This window comes from Leopardus geoffroyi, chromosome D4 (genome assembly GCF_018350155.1).
Source record: "Leopardus geoffroyi isolate Oge1 chromosome D4, O.geoffroyi_Oge1_pat1.0, whole genome shotgun sequence".
NCBI lineage: Eukaryota > Metazoa > Chordata > Mammalia > Carnivora > Felidae > Leopardus > Leopardus geoffroyi.
Window position 1 is genome coordinate 63,212,899 of NC_059342.1, and position 19,071 is coordinate 63,231,969.

Below are 19,071 nucleotides of genomic sequence, written 5' to 3' on the forward strand. Positions count from 1 at the left end.
GCGCCAGTGCCAGAGGCGCCGGGGTGAGGCTCGGGTCAGTGCGGGATTGAATGATGAGTTACTGAAAGGCTCGCCATAATCACCTCCTGGAAACGCCGGGCGCCGGGATCTCTCCTCCCCCGGGAAGGTGCTGTCTTCACGCACACCAAGGCGGCGGCACTGGGAGCTGGGTTGGGGCTGCGGTGGCGGCTGCTGCAGCTGGAGGAGGCTGGGGCTTTATTTTTGCCCTGGGGTTTTATGACACACACACAGGTGGAATATGTGGAGGATTCTGGGTTATTTTTCTTTGTGGGGCTATCGTTTTCCCTTTTAACCTCTTTCGTGGGAGAGATTCTTTGCAGCCTGGTAATCTGGCTGGTGGAAAGACGCCGTTCTGAGTATCTCTTAGGTCCCGGGGAAGAGGTCCTCAGAAAAAGGATTTCCTAAAAATGCCAGCCCGGTTGGGGCGGGGCCTCAGAGCGCAGAGCGCGGGCCGGCACCTGGGAATCGCCTCAAATCTAATGGCCCTTTGAAACAGCAGAGACTGAGTCAGCGTTTGAGGAGTCCAGGACTGGGACAAAGGGGACTGGAAGAGGGACAGACGATGGCTATTTAGGAGAGGAGTGACTAGAAGCTAATTAAGGCAGGAGGAGGTCCAGTGTGAGGCAAGGTACTCTGCTGGCTTCACTGAATTCATATACCCCTTCTACTTCTATGGATGATGGCTTCCCCCACCCCCCCCCCCCCGCCCCCTCATGGATGGGACTCTAATATGGAGATTTCTGGAATGTCACATCTGGAGTAAAAAAGACTTGGTTATTCCTGCGCTGACCTTTAGCACAATCACAAATTAGGTCTTTGAGTCTAGAGAGTGCCATGTGTGAAAGTTTCTCCATCTTGACCTTTTGTTTCTATGTGGGAGGTGGGATGTGTGGACAGGTATAGTTTTTATTCCTCTGTACTCCAAAAGCCTTGGAAGAGGAGAGTGTGGGGAACCTGGAAGCCAAGCTGATGCTGACAGAAGAAAACACTAGAAGCTCAGATCCAGAACTTGAGACTATGAGTTGTCAGAGAGTTCTGGTGGAGGCCATGTCTCTGCTGCTCTGGGGACCTTTTTAAATTCTTATTTTTAACATTTTGTAGCTTCTTTGAAGTGGAAGAGAGTATAATATACATGAAACTAATTGAGCAAATTCACAGATAAAAGAGATTTTGACTCACAAGTCAACATAGCCAAAGGTGAAGAAGTTTTTGAGAAAGCAAAAAAAAAAAAAAAAAAAAAAGTGGAGATTGGGAAAGGGATGCATACATATTATTAAAACAGTTTTGCTTTTATGATTTTTTTAAAAAAGTTTTTATTCCAATTCCAGTCAGTTAACATACAGTGTAATATTAATTTAGGGTGTACAATATAGTGATTCAACACTTCCATACAGCTTTTATGATTTTTAAAAAGCATTTAGTGAGATAAAAATCTGAAAGCTTTTTTTTTTTAATTTCCTAAAACAACTAGTGAAGAAAAGACCTCTCCAGAAATATTTTCAAGTTGATATTGGCATGAAGGGGGTTTAAATGTAATTATCAGCATATGTCCTTTTTATTTCACGGTGAACATTCTCATCATTTTCTTTGCAAAACTTGGCAAGGAAAGATTAAAAAAATTTTTTTTGCTTTTTTACTGGGGTTCTATTTTCTCTCTTTATGATATATTTCCTCTTCCTACATCTGCAATCTCAGTTCATTTTGATTATATTCAGATTCTATTTACAAGCATTTATTGACCACCTATCCCATATTTAGCATTGGAAGTCATATAAAAATATATAACATAGTTCTGGGCCTCAAAGGGTTTATGATCTAGTTGTTAAGATTAACACACATGAAATAATGAGGGAGTAGGATACCTCTATACTACTACACAGTGAGTTCTTAACATGTATGCTGTATACTCTATCCTCCCTCCTGGATTTTCTCAACATTTAGAAAATACACATCAGCACTTCTTATGTACTGGAGGCTGGGGGCAATGAAGACTACAAGGAAGTAAAAAATAGTCCCAGCTTTCAAGGCAGGGGAAATAGGTAATTAGCTAACTATGGTGCAGTCTGTTTAACTGTTATAATTATAGGGTAAATAGAGTACCAGTAGTACAGTGTTTGTTTGTTTGTTTTTTCCCCTGGGTGACTTGAGATATTTTTGAAAATGAATGGTCTTCTACCAGGTAGGAAAGGATAGGAAGGACATTCCAGGCAGAGGAAATGTGTGAAAGTGCCTGATGAGTTAGGGTAACTGTAAACCTCCCATGTGGCTAGAGCACAGGGTGCTGGAGTATGAATACAGAGATGAACAGCAGCTGGGTGACATTAATTGACAACTAATTCTGTGTTTGGATACAGATATGCCCAGGATGCTATGAAAGCACAAAAGGAGGGCATCCACCTAAGGAGGCTGAGAAGATCAAGAAGGTTTCTTTGGGAGGTTGAGGTGAGCTGAGTCTTGAAGGACAAGGAGAAAAGAAGGGCTTTCCAGGCCGAAAAAACTATGTGAGAACTGGAAGTAGTTCTGTGTGGCTGCAGCAAGAGAAGTGGGTTCTTGGCTCCATGGAGTGGCCAACCAGCAGGCCAGACATCAAGTGTGAATGGAAATATCCCAAGCCAAAGAGCTTCAGTTTTATCCAAAAGGCTAGGAGAGAGTTCGAAGGAAAGGTTGAGACATGATCAGATTTACATGCGAGAAAGATGCTTGTGACCACAATGTGGAGGATGGATTGGAGGTGGTGAGACTGGAGGCAGGGAGAGTATTGTGGAAATGATGAGGCTGGTGGCAATGGGGGTGGAGAGGAGGAGATGCTGTCTGGGAAACAAGTGAAAAAAGTAAATCCTGCTCATCTGAGGAAGAGCCTCCTGCCTAGTGCACCCATGCTCCCCTTCACTTCCCCAGCACTCACTCGTGTGGCTCTCCTTCCTGTATTTTGAGGGAAAGGTATTCACAGCTGCATCTCCAGCATTCATCACAGTCTTGGTACAGAGTAGGGGTCATTAAATATTTGTTGAATGAAAGATTAAATCAGTGAATGAGAAAGCCAGTCATGAGGTGATTTTTTTTTTTTTTTTTTTTTTTTGCATTAGAATAGTAGAAGCTAAATCATGACTTCCATTTCCCCAAGGTGATCATCCTTTGGGAGGTCAGTGACAAAATGATCCAGGGAGACTACCTCTCTAAAGAACTTTCCTATGAAGTGCCAATAAAAAGCGGCATTGTGACATCACACTTTTTATGTTTAAGATAGTATAGCATCAGCCCATCTTGGAAGCAATGGCACTTAGCATAGTTCCTGATTCATAGTAGGCTGGCGGTGAATGTGAATTCCCCTTTCCTTCCCCCTTACTTGTCAGAATTTCCTGACTTCATGTGGTTTGCTCAAACTTTTCAGATAGTCTGGAGCTAGGGAGTTTGTAAGGCACAGGGTCTCATTTAAAGAGCTCATAGCATCTTGGCATCCTGGGAGGAGGGCCAGACAACCCATGTTCTAACCATGCAGCCCTAGGAAATGGGTCCCTTACTGAACCAAACCCAAGCATATTGAGCTCCAATCTTAAAATCCCAATAAGAGATATCAGAACAGATAAAAACGTGACAATTTGTTTTCAGTTGACTGTAGGAGGTGAAAGAGAAGGCGTATCAAAGATAGCATTTTTGTTTGACCTTTGGGTGGGTGGTGGCAGAAGAATGGGGAGAGAGGTTAGCTCAGAAAAGTGAAAGGCGTAATGCCACGTTGTGGAAATTGATTTTGGGGTGGCACTGGAACATCCTGGAAAGCACATAGTACAGATCCCAGGGTGTAGTGATTTCACAGTAAATGCCAACTGTTGTTTTTATTTGTTTTTTATTATTTTATTTTATTTTATTTTATTTGAGAGAGAGAGAGCATGAGTGGGGGAGAGGGGCAGAGGGAGAGAGAGAGAGAATTTCAGGCATGCTCCATCCTCAGCGCAGAGCCCAATGCGAGGACCGACCCCACAACCCTGGGATCCTGGCCCGAGCCGAAATCAAGAGTCAGATGTGCAACCAACAGAGTCACCCTGGCCTCCCAGCTATTATTTTTATTAAGGGAGGATGGAGAGAGCAGGAGATCATAGAGCCAGAGTAAGTCTCCGCATTTAGCAAAATTTAGGGATGCTGGAGAGCAGCAAGTACCATAGACAGTTCTGTAGCTTGTCCAAAGTTACCAAGCTAGTAAGTGGCAGAATCAGGTCTAATTTTTTTCTTTTGAAAGAGAGAGAGAGAGGGCACGAGTGAGTGAGGGGGAGAGAGAGAGAGAGAGAGAGGGAGAGAGAGAGGGAAGTGGGGCTCATCTGAAGCAGGGCTTGTGTTTTACCCAAAACGGGGTTCACGTTCACCTGAAGCAGGGCTCGAGCTCACCCGATGTAGGACTCAAACTCACAAACTGTGAGATCATGACCTGAGCCAAAGTCAGATGCTTTACGACTGAGCTACCCAGGTGCCCTAAATTTTAATAATCCTACAGTGTCTCTCCTCATCAAGTATGTAAATTACCAGGATGATTTTAAGTGCAGAGACGTTGAAAAGATTGAAAGTAGGGAACTGAAAAAAGACAGTGAAAAGGGGTTCACTGTGACCTTTAGGAAAGCAGTGTTAGTACAGCAGTGTGCTCAGAAGCCGTATTTCTGGGCTTGAGTGGGGAATGGGAGGTAAGAAGATCCGGGCAAGGCGAACCTATCAGTCATTTATGAAGTCTGGTGGGGGAAGAATTATGGGGCCAAAGGGAGAAGGAGCAGTGAACCTCAAATGCAGTTTTTATCGAGGGGGAGCTGGTGAGGGGAGCTGGTGTCCAATGAGAACAAAAGGTGTGGGAAATGAGAGCAAGAGAGAAGGAAGGACGCCTCTTTCTAAGAACATAAGAGGATGGATTTGAGGAGGGATGTAGAGTGTGCTCTCCTTCCCCATAATTAAATGACTGAGGTGCTTGCTACAGCCCAGAGAATCCAGATCCTTGAGTGTCGTACTCTAAGGGTGTCACTTGGCCGCACAGGATGATGAACTTGTTTAGGTAGCAAGGTGGCTGAGAGTACAGACTCTGGAGTCAGACAGGCTGTTTTGAATTTTGGCTCAGCCCCTCAACTGTGTGACTTTGGGCACATAGTTTACTTCTTGGTGCTTCAAATTACGCTGGTCTGTAAGGTGTCTATAACCATCTTGACCCATCACATAGAATTGTGGGAATTAGTTAATCTTTGTAAAGCCAGGCATAGAGTAAGTGCTCAGCATATAGTAGGTATTGTGTGTGACTACAGTGAGGTTGCAAACATAAAGCTTTGACGTTATTAGCGATGGTGTGCTTTGGCGCTCATTAAAAAAAAAATTATTTGGTTTGGGTTATAAGTAGTTGGCTCTAATCCTGTCTTCCTAAATGCCGGAATTAAATCAGCAGACACAAATTTGGCAACAGCAGAGCAGCTCCACCTGTCATAAGCCTAGGTGGAGTAGCTGCGTGCTGGGGGTGTCTGCCCAGCACATTTGCCTACTTGCCTCGTTCTCGTGCCTGTCTGGGAAAGATGAAAGTTTGTTTGCCTCAGGCTGATCCCAGCCTTCTTCAGGCTCACAGGCATCACACAACAGCTACGTGGCCGTTCAGCAAATTGTTTGCAAGGAAGTGACTACGTATATTAATTATAGCACCTCTTTGGTACTGAGGGTGTAAACTCTAAATATCTCAGATGTGAGATTTCCAATAATCCTTGGGAATTAAAAGCCTCCCTTCTTTATGGAAAAGTTCGTGGTGTGTTCTAAAACAGCATCCCAGTGGAAATGGAAGCCCTGCCATCTAGCTAATTTGCAGGAGAGCAGTGCCTGGAACCCGGGTCTGACCATAACCCAGCACTCTTTGCCTTACACTCTCCATTATATTCTTACACTGTCCTATACTGGCTTGTACTTTCATTACTGCTCTGTAATCAAAGACTGGTTTTTGTTTGTTTCATCCACCCCATTTATACTAAATACCACCCATACTACACTTATGGTTCTCCAGCCAAATTTTTCTTTGTTACCTTCAGGTCTTTGGCCATGTTGTTCTCCTTTTCTGCAACTCCATCCTTGCCTTCCCTGCCTAACTCCTTTAGTCCTTTAGGACAGAATCTCTTCCTAGGGAAGGTGGTCCTGGCCTTTTAGCACTAGGGTTGGCTTCCCTTTCCATGTGTTTCTGTAGCCCTTAACTTTGTATTTTCATCACCTAACATAGCACTTGTTACATAGTAATTGCTCAGTACACATTTTGGATTGGATGGCTGGCACAGTGAATGAATCTTGTCCTTGTGAGTCATTGCTGATGCTCCAATAATGAAGCTTCATGTTATAGAAAACCATAGAATTTGCAAGTTCACAGCGTTGCTGGAAGGTTTCTAATCAGACTTCCAAGTGAAACAAGATGAGGAAACTGAGAACCAGAGAGATTCAGTGACTCATCTGAGGCCATGTAGCTAAGTAATGTGAGGACTGGGACCAGAACGCCAGTTACTGATTTCAGATACAGGGCCTACCCAGGGCCTGGATTAGGGTGAGCTGAGGGGGACAGGGTTATGCAAGTGTATGGTTTATTCCTATCTTTGTTTAAAATGTTGATGTTTTGTTCATCATGGATTTTCTTGCATATATTGCAATTAAAAACTTTTATTAGTGTTTATTTATTTTTTAGAGAGAGACAGACTGCAAGGGGGGGGGGGGAGAGGGAGACACAGAATCCGAAGCAGGCTCCAGACTCTGAGATGTCAGCACAGATCCTGACGTGGGGCTCAAACTCATGAACCATGAGATCATGACCTGAGCCAAAGTTGGACGCTCAACCGACTGAGCCACCCAGGCACCCCATATTTTTTTTTAAAATTGCATTAAAATATTGTTTATCTTGGTTACTGAATTTTTTGGCTCCCCTCTCAATTTTGTCCTCAATGCAAGTGCCCTACTGGCCTCACCCTGGTTTCAGCTCTGCCCTTCCACAAAGTAAGAGAGAGAATATTTTATAGCCTTCCAACACTAGTGTAAGAATGCAGTTACACTTTGTATGGCATGGGCCCTAATTGAAAATATCAAAGGAAACACCACTCAACATGGTGGTGGGAGCTGTTAATAAACATTTTATGACCTGGCTGATCTGCTAATTAGTAAGCATTACATTCACAGTATAAAGCTCGGCCAAAAGGAAAAAATGAAGTTTGAATAAAAGCTCTATCTACCTATCATCTGTCTATCTCAGGGCTAAGGACAATGTAAAGATTATCTTCATTTATAAGTTTATGTTGTTGTTAATATATGTCTATATTTTTGAATTTTTCAAAGACCGAAGTTGGAAAAAAGAAAATTATTCTACCCATTAGCTTGGCTGGTTTTGGCTTATGGTACTGCTGGCCTGTTTTGAAGATTTGAGGTCAGAAGGTTAAAAACAAAAAACAAAACAAAAAAACCCCTTGGCCATTTCTGCCAAAAAATTAGGAAAGGAAGGAAAAGAACTATTAATAGAGATGAGAAAAAGAATTAAAGGGAGGAAATTTTGAGGAGATATCTACTAAGTACCATGCAAGGCACTACCATGGAGTATAGAAGAGGCTTTACATATATTATTTCATTAGTTTCTTCATGCAGGACTAGATATTAGTATCTCATTTGACAGCTGAGCAAAGGCCAGTTAGCTTTCCTAAGCTTTCAAAGCGATAGCTGGATCCAAACATAGGTCTGAGTTCAAGGCCTGTGCTCATTCACTTCATCCTTCTGATTCTCAAAGACTTGGGGTGAGAGATCACCCCACCCCCTTCCGCCATCATCAGGGCCTCGGGGCGCAGGCCTTCGGCAGCTTGTCTGGATTCACTGGATAGAAGTCAGCAGTCAGCCCCTCCCTGCCGTTATTTCCTCCGTCTATGGTACATTTATCTTTTTCCATTCATCAATAGCAACAGAAAGCAGAGATGCATATGCACAGGAAATAAATTCCCCTCTTTGTGTGAATGTCATAAATTTTTACATGATGTGAAAACACATATTTCATATTGCCTCCATTATGTCAGAAGGGGCTTTTTCTTTGGGCGTTATGGCATCAAGTGTTCTAGAAATGCTCACAGACACAGACTGAAGAAAAGGCGATCATAATTACTGGAGCAAATCCGTCACAATGAGGGGTAATGTATTTGCACAGCTGATGGTCAAGGGTTTCTGGGGTGCTCTTTTTATTGATGTTTCTGATGAATGGCATGGAGCAGTGACCCCCACTCCCAACGTTTTAAATTCAATGAAATCCATACTCAAGTGGAATCGGATATAATTAACAAGAAATGAAATCTGGTCGAGAGTAATGCTGTTCAGCTCAGAGCTCTACAAGCTGAGCATGCTTTATCGTTATTCCCATCTTCCAGCCTTTGCTGGCTATTGCTTCCAGGCAAACCCACACACTAAAATGCTCTAATAATCAGCCCACAGCCTTCTCTCCTGGGGGTCACAAGAACTGAAAGAAAAAAAAAAGTAAGACCTTTTCATTCACACTTGTGTTAACTGGAAAAAAACATTCTGTGTGTGCGTGTGTGTGTGTGTGTGTGTGTGTGTGTGTGTGTGTGTTTTCCTGCAGTGTGAAAAGCAAGGCAGCATCTCTAGGTTTGAGAAAATCTTTTGGGTTTAGTTTTTAACGTAGGCTGACATGTAAAATGTGACACAAGCAGTTCCTGGCCAGATTAGTTTGGAACAATTAGAGTATTTTAGCAATCTAAAACGTAAACAATTATATATGTACTATAATGTTGTACAAAATGCAGATGTAATGAAGTGCATGGCATGGAAAGTAAAAATCAGTCTTATTTCTACTCCAATCTCTTTTCCAGAAAAACACTGTCGATTGTTTAGTGTATGAGCCCCCAACATTTTTGGTCCATTAGCATTTACATATGTTGTTCTTTTTTTCTCATTTTTTTAAAGGTGAGATTATACTTTACATACTATTTTGCCATTTAATTTTAGTCATGATTCTAAACAAAAGCAAATTTTAGGTTAGTAAGCATCTGGTAAATAGTACTGTTGTACGAGAAGGATGAGTGCCACTTTCCATCCTAAAATAGAGCTCCTCTGACATAGCCTAGGGTTCTTTGGCCATTTGTCTGCATGTATATTTTGTAGATACAGTCAGTGAGCAGATATTTTCTTAGCTCCTTCTAGGAGCCACCTACTCTACCCTGAGCTTTTCTTCTATCTAGCAAGAGATAAAATAATGAGGTGACTTAATTTGAACTTAATGAATGGCAACAGCTGTAAATTCTCCTTGATTCACACAATTGCTGGAAGGGATAGTCTACTCCAATTGTCTTATTTTTATTTTTAGATGAGAAAAGGGTCTGTTGAGGTTCACCGACTTCTCCAGGGTCCCACAGCGATTGGAGAGGCTGGCATGACAGGCTGGTTTCTAGCCTAGAAAGGCAGTGCTGCTTCCATTATACCTGACTGCAAAACAACCCTCACATCTGGAAGAGGGAACAAGGGAACTCACTTCATAAACACTAGCTTGAGCAATGAATCCCTAGCAAATTGTGCCTCATGCTTTATGTAAATATTCTCACCTACAAGCTGCTGCTGAGACTGTATCCCCATCCTCACTCCCCTCTGCCCATGTAACCACTGCTCAAACTCTACCTTCTCCTCCCTGGCCTGATATTCTCCCACTTTACTAACACTTTGAAGTTAGGCAACATCTGACCCTAACATTGAGGTGAGATGGTACCATGTTCCTAGGGAGGGTATTCTTCTATAAACATTTTAGCAGAGATTAATTTTTCAGTTTCATTTCTTGCCATCTTGAACCTTAACGAATGAGTTCCAAAATAAGTAAAATTTACCTGCCAACTTTAATCAAGGCAGGAACTCTTCCTTATAGTAAGTGATGATTTTTTCTTCATAATGGGAGCATCAGTAAAACTCTGATTCTTAAATACTCCAATTATTTTTCATTGCTATGGAGGCAGGCTCCTGTGGTGGGCCAATAGTTTGGGCTGTGCAGACAGAGGGAGCTGGGTTCCAGTCCCAGCTCTGCCATTCACTGGCATTGTGATGTCAGGCCCCTCCCTTTGTCCTTCAAAGACTCAGGTCTCTCCTCTGTGAGATGGAGGCAATAAAAGCACCTTGCCGCCCTGGAAGAGGTTTTGTAAGGAATAAGTAAATTACTTGCCACTAACATAGAGTTTAGAACATAATAAGGGCTAAGGACATTGTAGCTACTATTATTCATTATTTATTACACATACATGATTGAATAGTCCTCAGAACCACCTGGATATCAAGCTTTAAAACCCTGGGTTGTCCCATTTTCTTCCACAACACTTTAACCTCTGTTTGTTTGTTTGTTTGTTTGTTTGGAAATTAAGAGTTAAACCAAGAAGCTGAAAATATACATCATTAGATAACCCCTAAACTTTGTTAGGTCTTCATAAGAATATCACCTTCAGGGGCGCCTGGGTGGCGCAGTCGGTTGGGCGTCCGACTTCAGCCAGGTCACGATCTCGCGGTCCGTGAGTTTGAGCCCCGCGTCGGGCTCTGGGCTGATGGCTCAGAGCCTGGAGCCTGTTTCCGATTCTGTGTCTCCCTCTCTCTCTGCCCCTCCCCCGTTCATGCTCTGTCTCTCTCTGTCCCAAAAATAAATAAACGGTGAAAAAAAAAATTAAAAAAAAAAAAAAAAAAAGAATATCACCTTCAGTCACTCCTGACCCAAGAACCATGGAATTCAGAAGCATAGCAAGGGGTGGGAAAATAGAAGGGTTTGATCAATACATCAAAGCTCTGCTTTAAAGAATAAATCTCAGCCCTCGTTCTCTGCATCTTTCTACTTTGATAGAAATGCTTGGGAATTGATGAAAATGTATGCCTTTCTCAAACATGAAGATAACATTATTAAACACTACTGGTTAAATACATACTATAAGTCTCATTTCCCTTCGCTTACTGCTAGGTTACCTAGATGTAGACATGTATATAGAATCCCAGTCACTCACTCGGTGCTGGGGTCTCCCCTTTCACACCACATGACAAGAAGCTACCTGGCCTCTCCCTTTCAGCATTCCTTCTCCTTGAGAGTGACCATAATGGATGTACTCAAGATTAAGGCTGATTAGATCTGAGTCTGTGTTGGCCAGGATTCAGAGAGCTGGTGCAGAGAAGGTAACCTTGATGTGCATTAAAAAACTCAAACATACTTTTACCTCAGGATTTTGTACTTGCTGTTAGCTCAGTCTAGAGTGCCTGCTTTGCAAAAATCTACATCTCTCACCCTTACCACTTTATACATCATGTCTTCATCATATAGGACCTCCCTGGTCCATCTTTAAGTCTTTAGTCTGCTTTGTGATCTGCCTCCTTTTACTAAAATGTAAGCAAGATGATAGAATCTATACGTCTTTTCCCTTTTTACATCCCCAAGGCCTAGAAGAGTGCCTGTCACACTCTATAACTTTAATTGAAATTTATTGAATAAATGAGTTAATTAAAATGTAAAGAATAATTGGCATCTTGAGAGTGGATCTAGGAAACCTGTGGAAATCACTAAATCCAAAAGGCAGAAGATGAGACAAAAAAATCTAAAAATGTGAGATAGCTCCAGAGATCTGCTGGGCAGATCTGGGAATGCATGTTGGTAACAAGACCCGAGGTGGGGTGGTGGTGGTCACTGAGGATTGCTCTAAATGAGGCAGAGGTGTCTCTGTTAAGCGACTCTCAGACACATGGGGTGCTGGTGGGTAGGACACATACCAGCAAACTTACTTCTGCAGAAGAGTCCATTTTACAGTGGACAACTTGAAACTTTAAAACATTCTTCCAGATTGAGCCACATTTGGCCTCTTCTCTAGCTATATGGGGCCAGATGGCCAGATTTAGGGGCGCAACTCATATGAAGAAGATAAAATTAAATAGTGAGCAAAGAAGCCAAATTTCATTTTATAAAGACTTATTTATATAGTGCTCCAATGAAATGAGCAAATTAGTCACAGATTCACAGATTAAGAACCCATAAGGAAAATACCTTTGGAAAACCTAAAACACTTCTTTTGTGTATCACCCACTATGGGAGAAATGTATATTTATATAGGAAATCTAGCTATCATGGGATCTTTAAATATGAGGTTACACCTGGTTACTAGATTTGGCTCAGGGTAAAATGTTGACAGGTGTTCTGTGTGGTTTGTTGTATTTGTGTGATCAGGGATACAGTGACCAAGGCAGCTCTGTGAAGGACTGGACTGCCCTGAAGTTGTCCCAGAGTTTCTCCTGGAGAAGCTGTTCAAGGTGTGGCAGCATTGCCTGAACACATGAACCCAGGTCTTGATTCCTGTGAATTTCCTTGGAGATCCATGATTACATTTTTTTTTTGTGGTCTTTTGCCTTAAGTGTAAGTTTTCACTCCCTTGAACACTAACTACATAGAAGCTTACCAAAACTAATCAAAGGGAAATGTAAAATTTTTGGAGTTGAGCTATGTTAAAAGAGAGTATGCTATTCTGTAGCAAAAACAGTCCTTTTTATAAGAGATCAGTCTTTGTAAGAGTCATAAGGAAAAGCCAGTTTGGAAGCAAAAGATGAAAAAACTAAGCTTTATCTTTATACATGGAGAAAATAGAATTTATAGGAAAAGAACTGAAAGAAGAGGAATCTAAACATTCCGAACGAGGTGAATTGATTGCCTGGTGTTACAAGATAGGTAAAGTCACTAGAGAATAAGTCAGAATTTATCAGGTCACTAGTGCCTTTTCTAGTAAGGCATCTGGCAGATAGAATGCCCCATAGTCTTTCACCAAAGGGTGACTCTTCATCAAAGAGGGACTCTTTCTCCTCTCCTCCTCCCAGCTCTCACTTTTGCTATAAATTCTTGTTCTTCTACCTTTTCCTCAAATTCAAGATTCTTTGTTGCTAGTGGATTCAAGGGAACAATTCATGAAATTAGGGTTTCTTTTTTCTCTTGTTCCTCCAGAAAGTCTGTAGGCACCATCCCAAGGATACTTTACATCAAGATTTTTTTCTGGATTTTTAGTAGCAAAGAGAAATCTCTACCCACCAAGACTTTCCCTCATTTTCCCCTTCCAGGTGCTAGATCCCCCCAACTTTTTCGTAAAACGAATGGTAAGTTACCTCTACGGTAGGTTCAGCTTCCAAGTAAACATGCTCTTGAACATATAGAACCACAGAAAGAAACTTGACAACTTTTCTTTTTCTTCAAAAGTAATTTTGATTTATTTCTTGATTTGAGTTTAGGAAATGGCTATAACTTAAGTGATCGAAAGGAAATTCTATTGAATTATAATTGCCTGGGTGATATTTTATTATTTATTAATTTTTTCTGGGTGATATTTTATAAATGAACATGATTTAAATATTGTTAAAATGTGAATTAAAAAGAAAATGGTTCCATTATTATAGGAGATGAAACAGCATTCACCTGAACAATTGTTCCATATGGACTTCACCCAGCGTAGTTTCTTGTCTGACATTTCCCAGTCTTCAGCCTCTTTTCTACAGAGCTACCTGTTCCTTGCATTTGTCTTCATCTATGCTCTTGCCCATTTTAGACAGCTCTTGCTGCTAATCTTTAATGCATGTCTCCCACCCTTTCCCCCAGACAACTTCACAGCCCATACCCATCCCAGTCCCTGAAAGAGAACATAAAGATTATTTGTAAATGGTGGAACATACTGGGAAGTATGAGATTTCAATCAAAAGATCTGAGTTTGGGGTGCTTGGGTGGCTCAGTCAGTTGAGTATCTGACTCTTGATTTTGGCTCTTGACTTGTGTCATGATCACATGGTTGTGGGCTCCTAGCTGAGTGTGGAGTCTGCTTAAGACTCTCTCTCTCTCTCTCTCTCTCTCTCTCTCTCTCTCTCTCTCTCTCCCTCTGCCCCTCCCTAAACATGTGCACTCATGCTCTCTTTCTAAAAAAAAAAAAAAAATCTGAGTTTGAGCCTTGATACATCTCTCACTCACTATGTGACCTGAGAGTTTTCTCAACCTCTCTAGATTTCATTGCTTCATTTATAAAATGAAGACAAGGGTAACTCATAAAGAATTATTTGGGGATAATATATGAGAGGGTAAACTAAAATTCTGCAAAAGTGCTCATTTACTAATACACTGTTAACTAATTCAGCACCATCATTTTATAGAGAATGAAGGGAGAAAATGTAACTCCTCCAGGAATGCAGGACTCAATTTTTTACTGTTCATTTAGCATTTGAAAACCAAAGCATGTAGTGTGAATCAGATGGAAACATACGTGCTGGATGAGGATATAAATCACCCTAGGCCAGATGTGTTTCTCTTTGATATGACTTGGAAGTGTTCTTTGGTAAACAGAGTATATGTTTGGCATTTATACAGGGGATCATTTATTACTTACCTAAAGCTATTAAGTTTTTTGCTTACTATGTTCCTGTTTTAATATGAAGTGTGTCTGAGATTACTTAAAAGGGGTGAGAAGATTTTCAGCCTTGTTTTTAAAACTATAAGTGACAGGTCACCTGGGTGGCTTGGTTGGTTAAGCAGCCAGCCAACTCTTGATTTCGACTCAAATCATGATCTCACAGTTTGTGAGATGGAGCCCCGCATCAGCACAGAGCCTGCTTGGGACAATGAGGAGCCTGCTTGGGACTCTCTCTCTCTCTCTCTCTCTCTCTCTCTCTCTGCCACTCCCCAACTCATGAACACACACTCTCTCCATCAAATAAATAAACTTAAAAAAATAAAACTGTAGGTGAGTGGAGAAGGGGGCTGCTTGCAGAAGAGGAAAACGGAGAGGACAAAGGGAGGAGGGAAGGAAGGAGGGACCTGAGCTGATCCAGAAGGGGTCAGCTATTTCAGATGAACCTAAAATAGAAGGAGAAGTCTTCCCATATAGGGCTGTGAGGTCTGAAGGCATTAAACTCAATAACAAATAAGGGTCTCATGCCCTTTACCTCTGTAGAGTTGGAGAAACCAAAACTCTTTTGATGAAAATCACTGGAAAAATTCAACTGGATGAATAGGCAAGACCTGGACAGATGGATTGAGGTTTTAATGACAAGCTAAAGTTGAAACTGGACACATTCCTTTTCTTTGATTATTAGAATATTTGAGTATGCGGTAAACATTTGCTAAATGGATGAATAAATAGAAGAGTGGATAAGTAAGTGAACCCAAAGAGTCAAGGATGAATGGGATTACCCTGAACTTTTGATGTCTCATGGAACAACCTGGTTGGGCAATGGGTAGGGAGAGGGTGAGCTAAAAACGTTCTGAGTTAGAGATTCCAAATAATTGCTCTTAAGAAGCTTATTTTAGCAAGGGTCAGATAAGATGCTTGACCTAAAGCTGTGTACATGGTAAGCAATTATGCCACCTGAGGTTTGAAGAGTTTATGATATCCTTGACCTGCCCCGGAGACAGTATAGAATAATGAGATAAGTGTGGGCTCTAGAGTCCAACAGATGATTTTCAGTTCTGCTTTACTGGCTTTGACATAGGCCAATATATTTAACCTGTCTGGCCTTCAATTTCCTTATCTAAAAATGGACTAATAACACATACCTCATATGATTATTGTAAGGAGTATTTAAGCTGTGTGTAAATTTCCCAGCGTGTTGCTCATTCCCAATAAATGTCAATTGATTTCTCCTTTCCTTACTCTTGTACAAAATATCAGCAACACCCTTCAGATATAGACATGTTAAAAATAAAGAAATTTAGAAATTCATATCAACTAACCAATGCTGGTTTTGTCCTGCAGTGGAGAATATACATATACATTCTTAGGCATGTTTGTGTTTACAAGTGCAGTACAATGAGGGCCTGTTGAACACAAATTTCACTGTATCAGTTGCTCCATATGGACTTCCCCAAGATAGTTTTTGTTGTGACATTTTCCCAGGCTCCTGCCCCTTTTCTCTGAGCTACCTTTCCCTTGCATTTCTTTTTATTTTCTCTCTTGCCCATTTTAGACAGCTCTTGCTGCCAATTCCTAATGAATGACTCCCACCCCCTCCCTTAGACAGCTTTGAAATCCATACTCCCACCCAGGGCAACAGGAGAATTACCAAGTTTCACATTTTTCTTTTCCATCATCTGCCCTGATTCAACATGTCTCTTATTCTTACCAATGCCAATAAAATCCCGTTTTTCCTCTTTTAACTTTTCCTCAACCACTAGTTCCTTTAGTTTATTCTTTGTGTTACTGTTATTACAAATCTTGCAATTATCTTACTGTGTTTATCTTGGTTATGTGTCCATGTTAGCAAACAGTCTTTAAAGTGAAGCTTATTGAAATCCAGCCTTGTGTAGTCACACTGGTCTTTCTAGATAACTTACCTTTCCTTTCCCAGCAGAGTCATTGATCATTTTGTTGTTGTTGTTGTTGTTGTTGTTGTTGTTGTTGTTTTTCAGCCACATTTTTACTCTTGAGACTCTCCTTCTCTCATATACATACATCTAATCCTTTTAACCATTTCTACAGCTTTAGATTGGGGGTTTTGTTCCTTTATTCTCTGGAGTCCTTGAAATACTCCTGGCTGGCTATCATGAACTCTCATGTTCCTGTTTTAAGGATGTTTCCCTCATTCCACATAATTGTTGATGAGAATAGGTTACAGCATAGTAGTCTACCTAATCACCCCATCCACTCTGAGAAGTGAAATCACAAAAACAATATTAAGCGTGTATCTGAGCACTGGGTCAATCATGTTGTCTTTTAGCCAGTAGGTGAATATTTGTCTTTTATCCCGGCTCTTCCTCACCATTCCGTAGTTTGTATCAGGAACACACCATTCCTTTCCTTCATCAGCCCAAGAAATCTCCACTACATTGACTTTGGTTTCTCTTTCCTTTCATTTTTAACCCCCACTGTAGATTGTAACCAGCTTGAATTTATCTTCAGGTCTGAACCATGTGATTTCCTCATCATTAGTATTTGTGCTTGAAAAATACATGTTTATAATGGTCATGCTGTAGGTAATTTCTTCCTCCAAGTACATTTGTGACTATGGTTTATTTTGAACAGTATCCCATCTTTGAGCAGCCCTTCCATTTCTTTTACTTCTGGCCCATTTTGATTATTGTCATGTGTTTCTTTTTTTTTTGGGGGGGGGCTGCTGATTTTCTCTAAGATATTACTAATATTTTAAGGAAGTGAATCTTTATTGCTGATAGAGGCCTAGGTAAGTTTTAGCCTAGGTAAGTCTTGTGATTTTCCTCAAATTGTACCATATTGGTAGGTGGGCACCTAGCCTGTTCCATAGAAGAGGCTCGATTAATTTTTGCCAGTTGACTGACTGAGTGAATCATCTGCTCCTTTATCCCATTTGCCATGCTCAAGAGCCATTTGGCCCCACTTCATTCCTTTTTTTTTCTCTGTGTCTTGAGAACTATGTCAGGAGAAATGTGTCAGAGAAACAGGTCCATAAATAGATCATTACTTACAGGGAGAAATTCCAAATAGCCTTGTTCTGTGTCCAAGAAAACATCAGGGCTCCTGAAAAGCAAAGTGAAAAATCACAACTGAGCTTACCATTTCATTGGGAAGACAAAAGACACAGACATAAGACAGCGTGATACTTGATCTAGTGAATGTTTGAGGTAAGATGCACTAGGCCTTCCCTGAGCTAATTGAAAACCACAGAGATCCTAGAGCCCTTAGTGTAAACTTCATACTGAGACTCATATATTCTTACAAAGTCTGAGAGAAGAACACAAGTCTTTGGGATGAAAAACTGTCCTGGAGAAATGGGGCTCACAATGAGTCAGTGAATGAACTAGACATCCCTTTTCAGAAAAAGGTTTATTTTTCTTAAGGTAAAGTATGAAGATTGATGTGATGCTGTCTCACTTGAGGGAGATTCTTAGAAGCATTGATTTTATAATAGGAACCATGCACATCTCCTAATGCATTTGCATTGAATGCTCATACTTCAATAGCCACAAATCCTCAGAGGCCAGGAAAGATTTTGGTTCAGAGCTATTGTCTAAAGAGTGGTTATTCACTAATATATGGATGATGAAGACTTGAAAGATAGGAAAATACTAGCAGTATATGTGACATATAGTGGGTTAATAAAAATACTATCAAAGAACACTACAAAATGATAAGAAATAGACAATAATAAAATGAGCAAAGAGTACAAATAAGAAACTCCTAAAAGGTAAAATGCAAATGGCCAGTAACTATATTAAGGGAAATTCAAATTCACTAATAGAGAAAAGCTAAAAAAAGCTCAAAATACTATTTTGCAGCCATCGGATTGGTAAAAAAAATGTAAATATTGTTTTTATTTTGTGGCGGCAGGTATGTGTATGTGTACATATATGTACGTATATCTGAAAATAGACACTTTGTACACTGCTGATGACTACGTGAATTACTACAATGGTTTCATCACTTAATTGGCAAATATTTCCAAAACTGAAAATGGACATACCTTTTCATTCAGTGCTCTGCCTTTGGGTAAGATATCCTGAGGAAATAAGGGCATGAGTTTTTAAGGATATATATATATCCAATAATGCAGCATTTAGTAGTTCAAACATGGAAAAAATATCTGAATAGCTTATCGACAGGATACTGAATAAATTATGGAATACTAAATAAATTGTAATATTGTGCCACTTTGAAAAATTTGGCTTTATGTTTACTTACCTAGATGTCCATTCTTCTTTGGGAAGTAGAAAAGAAACTTAGTAATAGTAGTGAAAATATGTATATTGCTTACCATGTGTCAGGTATTATTCTAAGTTGCATATGTTACTTCATTCAAATATCACAGTAGCAATTTACAATTGAGAAAATAAAGTAGAGAGAGGCCAAATGACTTCCAAGGCCACATAAATGCTTAGTGGTAGAACTAGGATTTAAACCCTGTGGGTTGGCCCCAAAGTTGACATTCTTTTTTTTTTTTTTTTTAAGTTTTTATTTAAGTAATCTCTAAACCCAATGTGGGGCTCCAACCCATGACCCCGAAATCAAGCATCATGTGCTCTTTCAACTGAGCCAGCCAGATGCTCTGATAGTCCTTTTCTTTTTTTTTCATGAATATGCCATT

The 19,071-nt window shown here is 40.6% G+C and overlaps 1 protein-coding gene and 1 long non-coding RNA gene across 5 annotated transcripts in view; one reads left to right on the forward strand and one right to left on the reverse strand.

The window, feature by feature from the left end:
• Positions 1-19,071, forward strand: part of PLPPR1 (phospholipid phosphatase related 1) — a 326,466-nt gene that overhangs the window by 45,833 nt on the left and 261,562 nt on the right. The window contains exon 2 of one of the 4 annotated variants that reach the window (XM_045470342.1): positions 2,376-2,463. The exons of the other annotated variants lie outside the window; for them this stretch is intronic. The gene's annotated coding sequence lies outside the window, so the exon portion shown is untranslated. The remainder of the gene's footprint in view (positions 1-2,375; positions 2,464-19,071) is intronic. 4 annotated transcript variants of the gene reach the window in all.
• On the reverse strand, positions 9,325-10,466 carry LOC123593821. Its single transcript, XR_006710555.1, has 2 exons — positions 9,867-10,466; positions 9,325-9,494 (listed from the first exon to the last, which is right to left on the reverse strand). It is a non-coding gene; the product is annotated as an uncharacterized LOC123593821 (long non-coding RNA).